This window comes from Gambusia affinis, linkage group LG16 (assembly GCF_019740435.1).
Source record: "Gambusia affinis linkage group LG16, SWU_Gaff_1.0, whole genome shotgun sequence".
Taxonomy (NCBI): domain Eukaryota; kingdom Metazoa; phylum Chordata; class Actinopteri; order Cyprinodontiformes; family Poeciliidae; genus Gambusia; species Gambusia affinis.
In genome coordinates, this window is record NC_057883.1 from 13,379,627 (window position 1) to 13,389,802 (window position 10,176).

Sequence of the window (10,176 nt, forward strand, 5' to 3'; positions counted from 1 at the left end):
TTTTGAACTGTCTTATTAGTTATGTGAAGATAAAAGCCTCCCAGGTCCTCGCTCAATGAGACCAGGTGCGATGAGAGCTTCCAAGATATTGATGTGTCAAAATTAAAAGCAGTAATTGGTCAACGTTCAAAGAAGACTCCCTGCCCTGCTCTGAAAGGAGTAAACCCGGGTGATTTTGATCAGGATTCCTTCTGTGCATGGCACAGTGGGAGAAGACTAATAACTCTTTTTTATGGATTTACTCATTTCTCTTGAAAATGTTACAGTTTCTGATGTTTTAACTGCCTACTCATCACCCACAACACTAAATTGCCATAGTAGCACACGGTGTTGGCAGTGACATGCTGTGGGGATGTTGTCCTTCAGTTTGGACAGGGATGCTAACCAGATTTGTTGAGAAGATGGGTAGACCCCCGTCCTGGGCGGACCTTAAGAAAATACTAATGTTCACCAACACTATTCTACGGCGCTGGAACTAGTTTGCAAAGAAGAATAGCCAACAAACAGACATCTTAGAAAGCAGCAGAACTTTCCAACCAACTGGGTTTCCATTGCAGTTATTGTTCAAAAGTAAGTGGTTTCAACATTGTAAGAGCAATTATTTTTAAATGTCTTGTGTTTTGTTTTAGTTTTTGTTGAGCCAGGCTGACTCTGATTTTTTGTACAGTTTTTGTACATAAATATTTAAAGTGGGACTTGGAAAGTTCACATTCTCCCACTCTTCTTGACAGAAAAGTTAAACCTCAGTTTTTTGTTATTTTATTTCCTGGCAGAAAAAAAAAACAACAAAAAAAAAAACATCTTTACCACACATCCTCATTCCCCACTGAACAGCTGCATTTTGCCAGTTATCCTCCTTAAGCAGTAACTGACGCACAGGATGTGCCAATAGTAAACGCTGACAGGAAACATCATTCTTGTTTATCAACATCTAACTGGGATCACAGAGTCCAGAGAGGACATGGATAAGCTTCAAATTCTTCCTTCAGACTGCTGTCTTTAGTTATCTTCTACATAAAGACCAAATTTACAAAGAGAAAAAAAACAACAAAGGATGAATATATACGGTTAAAAAAAAATCACAACATGCCCACTGTTGTGCATGAGGGAGGATCTATGATGCTGTTGGCCGGTTTCTTGACGAAAGACACCGGATATCTTTGCAGGTTGTACGCCATCACCTCCTTCTAGCTTCTTGATTATTGGATTTTTGTTGTTTTGTCAAAGTTTGGAAAAATGTATTGTCAATCAAATAATTATCATACTCAGCCTTTTTATTTATTTTCAAAGCATATCAGTCATTATGAAGTGCAAACCAAACATCCACGAAAATTGAGAGCATGTGAACATATCTCAAGGAAATCCCAAATTGACTGCAAATGAGGATAAGTAAGCTCCAATATTGTCTGTTTATAAAAAAAAAAACAAAAACATTTTCTACCACCATTTTTTTAAGTGGCTTTATGGGGCTAAAAACACCTGTTATGCATAAATTAAAAGTAAATGGACTTATGGAGTTTGAATCCTTTGAATTATGTTTTGACCGTTACATAACTGAACAGTAGTTTTACACTCACAAGTAAAATATGTACTGATGTGGAAAAAGGTGAAACTTACAATCACAATATTTCCCCCCCAATATAAAAATATTGTGGAAACAATTGTTTGAAGTGATGGGAAGGTGTTAGTCCTATAATGTTGTCCTTTATTGCTGGTCAGAAGAGGAGCAATAATTGCGACATCTAACCTTAATGCTCCCTCAATTGTACTGTTCCAAATTAGAGTTTTTGTCACTAGTGGTCACTACAGCATCCATTTATACAAATCTTAAATTAAATGAACCTCAATGTATTTTGGATTTTGTAACAATATTTCACAGATAATTTATAAACCTGAGAGACTAAATTTTTGTGCAAATAAATCTGTCAAGTTTCTACAATATAAAAAAGCAAACGTTTTCTTTGATTAAATAAACAACTATGATGGTGCCACAAGGAATCAAACTAACAAATGCTCTCCATCACTGATGTCACATAAAAGTTTTACTTATTAAAGTTACCTTTTTCCTGCAGAACAGAAAACAACATTCAAACATCAGTCATTGACTAGAAAACATTAAGGATGACCTCAACTTGACCTGCAAAGCTGCAGTCATGAATTTCGACATTTTTCTTGAGCTGAAACAGTGGTCAGTTTACTTACCTCCTGATAACACACTATTACTACAGCGAGTCCAGCTTACTGGCTGCAGGCATCAGCAACATATACACACACAAAAAGGACCAGTCTGTGTATTTACAGAGTCTGTCTGCCCTTGATTTTCTCTGCTTGTGACAGTGAGTGTATTTGCATGTCTGTCCCCAAGCTATCCCATATAGTCTGAAGCTAACTCATAGTAAAACAATATAACCCGCCAGGGATGGTGGATGATTGGATTCCATGTTACTACACTAGACATGTTTTTGTTTTTTAAACTGTGAAGTCTGGAAGTCCTGACAGCTCATAACTGGGTGTGTTCTTGTTGACAGTCCTCAGAGCTGAGTAGCTGTGGCCCTTAAACATGTTTGTCTGGCTTCCTGCGATGTGGTCTTTGTGTTTTGGGTCAAGCACAAACATTAGACCTTTTGTGAACTCCTCCTTACTCCCTGCCTCTAGAGGAAGGGATTGAGTCCTCAAAAGGCTGCAAAGAATATGACACCTTTAAATCCTAAGGCAAGCAACCCTAAACTAATACAAGCACAGGGTAACTATTCACCTCTTTGTGTTCTGTCCTTGCCAACTACTTTAGTGTATCAAAACGTGTGTCCATTTCACAAACCCATGCAAAAACCATTTACCCAAAACAGCAAAAAAGTATGGCCCAAATGCAAAACCTACCAAGAAATGACCAAAGACATACAATGACAGCTGAGGGCATTAATAATGAGAGAATCAGCAAAGAAGTGGTAACTCTGGAGGAGCTGGAGAGATCTACAGCTCAGGTGGGACAATCTTGTTAACAAGACAACTATTATTGGTGCACTACAGGCAAAACTGGCTTTTATAGAGTGGCCAGAAAACAACCATTGTAGAAAGAAAGCCAGACAAAATCCTGTTTCCTGTTTGTGATAAGCAATGTAGAGGACACAACAAACACACTGGGGGAATGTAACTTTTTGGATTATGTGCAAAACCCTCTTCCTAAGTGAAGGAAATCTAGGTCTGCACATCACCCTGAACACACCATCCTCACCATAGTTATGCATGGTAGCTACAGCATAATGTTGTGGGGTTGCTTTTCTTCAGCAAAAACAAGGAAGCTGGTTCAAATGTAGATGGATATTGCTAAATACAGGAAAAGATCAGCCCTCCAGAATGACTTCTTACATATTTAAATTTTCTACTTGAATTGCAGACTTAAATCCCATTGAGAATCTGTGACCAGATTTAAACATATTTACAGACTTCCCTGTAATACAGCTGACTTTGAGATAATTACCAAACAAGAATAGTCTAAACGTTTCTGTATGTTGATGTCCAAAGCTAGTAAAGACATGGCCCAAAATAGTGCAGCTATAATTGGAATGGAAGGTTGATCTAAACTGTCAAACTCTAAGCTGTCAAACTCATTTTGTTTTGGGCCAAATCAAGTTCATAAATATTCTTAAAGGGCCGGTTGTGCCATAATGTATTGATAAAACCTGATAAACTGTTAAGAATATCGACGAATTCTTAAAATCAAATAATATTGAACATCTTTTCAGCCCCTCCACAATTTTGCGATTGTTTTTGCGACTTTTTTGCAGTAGAAATCAAAGTGTTTGTGGTACTAACTTGGAAATATTTGCATTCAATTATGACGGTAAATGTGACTTTTTATGACATCAATTAAGGCAGCTTGTTTAGTAAAAGTAAGAAAGTTTTTGACAATTTTTGAGAAAAATCTGCAATAAACTCCCAATTATGTATTGGCGCAAAAAAGTCTGAGGATTTGTTAATTTCCATGACAATTTGCAAGAAACTGAAGGGACTGATTGGTATAATTTGGCAGTAAATTTTGAATCAAATCTCTAGATTTAATTGAAAACATAATATTTAAGCAGACTTAATGTTTAGTCTAGAATCTAGAGGGCCACGTAAAAAGCTATCTTGGGCTGGATTTGGCCCACGGGCCTTGAGTTTGACACGTGATCTAAAGTATCAACTAATACTTACAGAACTGAAATGAATAGCATACTTTTAGATTTTTATTTGTATATATTTTGAAAACCATGTGTCATTTTTCTTCTACTTTACGCTCTTTGTGTAGACAAACTGTGAAATGTATTCACAGGTAACCAGAGTGTAAATCATTTGAAGCCCCAAACCTGCTGCAGGTTTATGTAACTTTTTCAGCTTCAGCACTTTTTACACTAATTTTCAAAGCACAATCTGACAGTTTTCAGAAGAGGCTTTCTCATTTGTTAAACTTTAACTCTGACCTGTGAAGCATTCAGGCATATAAAAAGGCTGCCTCCCTTTTTACACACACCCCAGTTTTTCTAGGAATTTGTCACAGCCACAAACATAGGAACAGATGTGCATGAAAAAAAAACAACTACAATTTGGCTGGCAAGACACAACATGAACTTTAAAGGAGGCATTAAATAACAGTGAATGTGATGTTTGCTGCAGTTCTGTTTTTATATAGAGTGTCCATTGACTCTCAAGTTTTACTGCTTTGAGGTTTTGAGATCCAACAAGATGAGGGGAAAAGCTGGAGTCTGTTCATGGTTACAAGTTCAATCAAAATGTCAAATAAGAATTAAACAACTTACAGACTAAAAGTTTATTGTTAATACACTTGTAACTTATTTATTACCACTTCTGGAGAATGAGAAAGCAGCTAAACCGTTTACAGAAGAAGCATTATGGTGCCCTAACAAGTTTCCTAGCTCTACTTTTAAAAGCTACCTCAGAGAATTTGTCTTGTTGCTCAGCCAGGACAAAAAGCATCCTCACACTCTCCCCCCAAGGTTACTGGCTCACATGTTGGTGCCTATTACTGAATAAAGATACATTATTTCTCAGTATGCACAGAATTACAGTAACTGTTGTCTGCCCAGTAAACTTGTGACTGTTGTCATAAGAGTCTGTGATCAAAGGCTTAATGTGTCTGTGGAATATGCCTGAATAAAGGCCTTGTATGACTTTTTCAAGTTCTAAAAGAGAACAGAAAAAGTGTTTTTAGTTGCAATGAGAGATATCTTCAAGAATTGGATGAATCTAGCTTAATAGTAAACCCACTTGACCTAAAGAAAAGAATTTATGGGGGCTATTCCGATTAGCATTGGCGACACAGTTCTGTTTATTTCTGAGCAGTTGCAGCTTATTTATTTATTATTGCTATTCAACAATAAATGTGATGGAACCCAGTGATAAAACAATTCTGATACTGAGAGCAAACTTTGAACTCTGATAGGAAGGGACGTTCCAGGGCTTCGGTGGCTCCAGTACACCGGGGAACACTAATCTTTGTTTCTAGAATGGTTGTTCCAGTGAAGACACTGATGAATCGTGACATTTCGGACTAGGCTGCGAGTCGATGGCATGCCTTTGCTCATCCGACAGTGTTTCCTCTTTGGCTTAAAGCCTCTCCGCAGTGCAGACAACCTCGAGCACGAGATTCAAGCAAACCATGGCATTTAGCCAGCAGCTAACAGTTCTATCTTTTGTTTTAACCACAGATTGTTGAAAAGTTATCAAAGTGATCACATAATCCTTGCGATTCAAGGCCCTGGGTTTGTGTACATGGTTGTTTCTCTCATTCGTCTCTGTGTTGCCTTGTGATTAATTGCAACCTGCGCACCAGCACAACACCAGCAACCCTGGGTGATTAAGGTATCTATGGAAAAACCAGTCAAACAGACTTTTATCTATTTGTTCTGCTAACTTCAGAAACGACTTTACCAACCAGACAGGCAGACAGCTGTTAATTTTGCTTTCTCCCAGAATGTAGTTATCTCCAACACCCATTTCTGTGAAGTGACTCAGTATGAAGTCAACAAAAATCTTTTGACTTTATGAGTAACGGTTCTGTATTCACCAGCTGCAGCTTGAATTAGCACTGGGTGAACACGCAAATATTCGCTAAGTGCAACATGCTCAGAGTAGTAGTGTTAAAAACAGTTTTACAGAACAAAACTTCTCCAAACAAAAAGAAGAAACCAACCCACAGATGACAGCAGTCCTAGACACAGTTTAGCAATCTAAACAGCAACTGGCAGTTTGGTTTCAGTCTCCCTTGGTGGGGCTGAGGGCCTCTGTAAAAATTAAGAAACTCAAATTGGGTTCCAGGAAAGCCTGTAGGTAGGGCAACAATCCGTTGCAGCATTCAGTGACGCTATTACTCATATTCTGACTGAGAGCTCTTTTGCTTTACTGTAATAGATGTATGTTGTAATTCTATGCAACATTTTGATGATAATGAATAAAATAATCACATTGCATGTCCATACATTCTCAGACACGCAGACACTCAGATGGAGAAAAGGAGTATAAATCTTGACTGATATTTAATATGATGTGAGTCAGAGACCAATGAAGCGAAAGTCAATACTTTGAATATGAGCACCAAGAATTGGAGAAAAGCAAAAGCACTATGACATATAAACATAAAACCACGGAACCAAGTGAAAAACAAAATATTAATGTACAAAAAGTTCAATATATCATCATGGAGCTAAAATGGCATGGAACGAAAAGAAGTAACAGGACAACACACCGTCACTTATGATGGTGCAATATGATGCATGTAGAAGTAAAACAATTAAGAGGAGGATTACACTTCACTCCATCCAATCATCTGCAATCCACACAAGCACACAATGTTTGTTTTTCCATGTGTAAGAACCATTTTCAACCAAGTCATTTCAAGAAACTATTGCTGGATCTTTAAAATTTCATCAAAAATTGTATCTCATTACCAGTGCCATCTTTGACTCTTTAAAATATAAAGGACTTTATGACCGGAAGCGTTAATCTCAAAATTTCTTTGTAAGACTCTATATGCATACATTAATAGCTCTAAAAATATATTCTGTTAATAAGCTAGGAATTTCTAATTAAGACGTGGTCTTTTCAATATGTCAAACTAACTGGTGGCTACCACTTTAGTGTAATTCACAGCCAGAGATACCATCAATGTCCCTTTATATCTTCCTTGTAAAGCCTCTCAAAACTCCTGCTGTATCTGAACCGTCAATGGTGCCTCTAAAGCCAGAACACAGTGATTATGTTACATGGCTGCACAGAAGCAGTGCTCAAACATAAGACCTCCCTTGTTACACAGGACAAAGACTGATTGTCGATTAAATGCTTTGCCTATTCTAGGAATATTACTGTTACCATGTAATGAACCTACATGAGTTTGTCAAGTCTCACTTCAAGAAAAGAATTGGGTTTTTTTAGAAATAAGGATTTGCATTATGAGCTAACCAGTTCTGCAGCTTAGTTTTACTCTTCATCCAGTTCATACAGTTCATAGAAACGTTAAATCTATCATTGAAGTCTTGCATAGATTATTTATGTAAGACTTTGCAATGACAGAACACATTCCAACTTAAATGCGACTGCAGAGTTTTAGCCCAAGATCCTTAAAATCACCCATTTAACAACAAAATAGGCAAAAGATGACCATATTCATGATTTGGTGTAAAATTACAAATGGCAATGAGTCCTTTGGGATCTAAAATGAAATCTGAAACAACTGTTTATCAAAGAAAGATTTCAAGGGATTTGCACATTTGCCCTGCTAGAATCCCAGTCAACAATTTGAGAAATACCTTCAAGCACATCACTGGGCAAGCTTAAGCTTGAACAAGCTAAAATCTTTCATCTCTGAGACAGCACTGACAAAGAATGAGCGAATGATCATTCTGGAAAATCTTTGTCGAGTGCTTGAAGTTACTTTTACTGTTTAAATTAAAGTTTACACTTGCCAAGCTGTGTGTTCTGGATTAAAAGTAGCATCAAAACTGTTGTCAGCAACAACTTCAAAAGCGCTCAGTGATAATACGATGCTTCGCAGCCCTTCAGATGAAGACAGCATGAATGCAGCAGCATAGCAGAGAGCAATGTGTGTTGCCTTAAAAACTTTTCTTTTTTTTCCAGGCATGGCACTGTACAGATAACATGAATTGAAACTGAACTCCAATCCATTATCCAATCCATTGTTCCAGAAGGAAACAGGTACTGGAGCAACATACCCATACTTGTGCTCCCAAATCTGAAATGTGCCAAGAGTTCTGAATTTGACAAAAAAAAAAATCTCTAGCATCTTAAAGTGTGTTTGCAGAAAAAATGGAGCAAGTCGGCACATTGAACTTCTCATTACCAAAATGTTTTAACAGACAGAAAGGTCTGAGTAAATGTAATAACGTTACTTAATTTTTTTTTTTCATATTAAAGAATCCACTATAGCAAGACACTTTGATTTTTTTTATATAAAAATATGAGTATATGCATAACTAATTGTGTTTCTAGAATTTGCACTAAAAAGATAAGTTGGATTTCTCTAGTGTTGCATGAGCTATTGGCTCCCATCATCCAGGTTTTACACTTGGAAACTCATGATGACAGACATTGAACAAATTAACTGACTGATTGTGCAAGTTTCCTTCCCAACAAGAGGCCTGGGTGGGTTGGGGAAGATGAAAACACAGCACAAACATAATACAATGGGGACAGGGAAGCATATCTTTAGTTTCACATGGTCAAACCACTGTACACACCTACATTTGCTAAAAATATCTCATCGCAAAGGGATGGTATACTTTATTATACAACAAGGAAACATATACACTTACATGTCAGTTTTATTTCTCAATTCCAAGAAACCCTAGGGTATTCGGTTTGAAAAGCTTAAAGTAAATTCTTTGAAATAACAAGATGAGTATTTCCTGTTTATGACAGAAATGACTCTTACGTTAAAAAAAATAAATCCAACAATCTGTTAATCAAAGGCAGAAACCAAAAGAGTTTCTGTATTCCAGCCTTGCAATATTTATCTAACAGTTCAAGTTCAAGTCTTTCCAAGATCCCCCTACAGATCAGCCCGTCTTTGGAGACTGCTGGTCACAAAATAACACATGTGTTAATGCATCCACAGTGGCTAATCTGTTATCAGATGTGCCGTTTCCGTTGTCTTATCTGGAATCCCAGAAAATCCGGAAGTCGAAATCCCAACAGAGTTTTCACAAGAGACCACCATCATGGTCCCTTAGCAGCTTTGTTGTGCCCAGCGGGGTATCGCTAAACATCCGTCAGACTACCACTAATAGTATTGCAATATTTGGAAAAAAAATAATTGTATTTCAGTAAGTATTAAGGGAAATATGAGATTTTCTCAGTATCTTATCTTCTGACTGCTCATGGTAAGTGAACACAGTCAAGCTTCCTGATTTATAGAGGAGAAACTGTTGCTCTTTTGCAAGCAGGTTTTGTCTTGTTTAACATGCTCAAATGTCTAACTTCATTTCTGATCTGCTAACCTTATGATCCATAGCCTACAACAACAACTACCCGGCCAGCAGCAGCTCTTCACGCATGTGTGACTTATTTCCAGCCCAGATCCAAAGAATGATCATCTCCTGCTTTGACTGCATCTTGGAAGAATTGTTGGTAGTTTATTTTTTCACAAGTTGTCATTATACTTGCTGAGACAGTGTTGCAAAGTTGGAGCATAAATATCTGTAGAAGAACTTGCTGCCTTATTCATTTAATGCATGAAATGCTGTGAGATACACTAATGGCTTAGGTTTTAGCATGCATTGCTAATAGTATTTGCCTTGGCCACTACGCACTGGATGCAGCTCAGAAATCAGCCAGAAGGATGGTATAGATGGACATAGAGGACGCAGCAGATAGGACTTTTATGTTATATGTAATGAGATGAAAGTGAATAAATTAATTACATGAATTGAGAGACTACTGTTCCTGATCAAGTGGTGAGATGAAACTTTTTTCAAGGCATGCCCTGTCTGTAAAAATCCCAATAAACAGGCAATGAAAAACAAAAAGCACTGTTGGCTTTATCAGGAAAGTCATAGTGAAACACATGTGAATAAGCTACCAAGAAACAAAGCAAAACAGGCAGAGTAGTTACTGGAGGAGGTAACCACGCCTTAAACGTGGTAAAAAAGAAAATTAATGTTTGTG

At 37.3% G+C, this 10,176-nt stretch overlaps 1 long non-coding RNA gene across 1 annotated transcript; it reads left to right on the forward strand.

Moving 5' to 3' along the window:
* Positions 1–258: 258 nt before the first annotated feature.
* On the forward strand, positions 259–9,540 carry LOC122845628. The gene is made up of 3 exons (XR_006373090.1): positions 259–570; positions 8,131–8,208; positions 9,524–9,540. It is a non-coding gene; the product is annotated as an uncharacterized LOC122845628 (long non-coding RNA).
* The last annotated feature ends 636 nt before the right edge of the window (positions 9,541–10,176 follow it).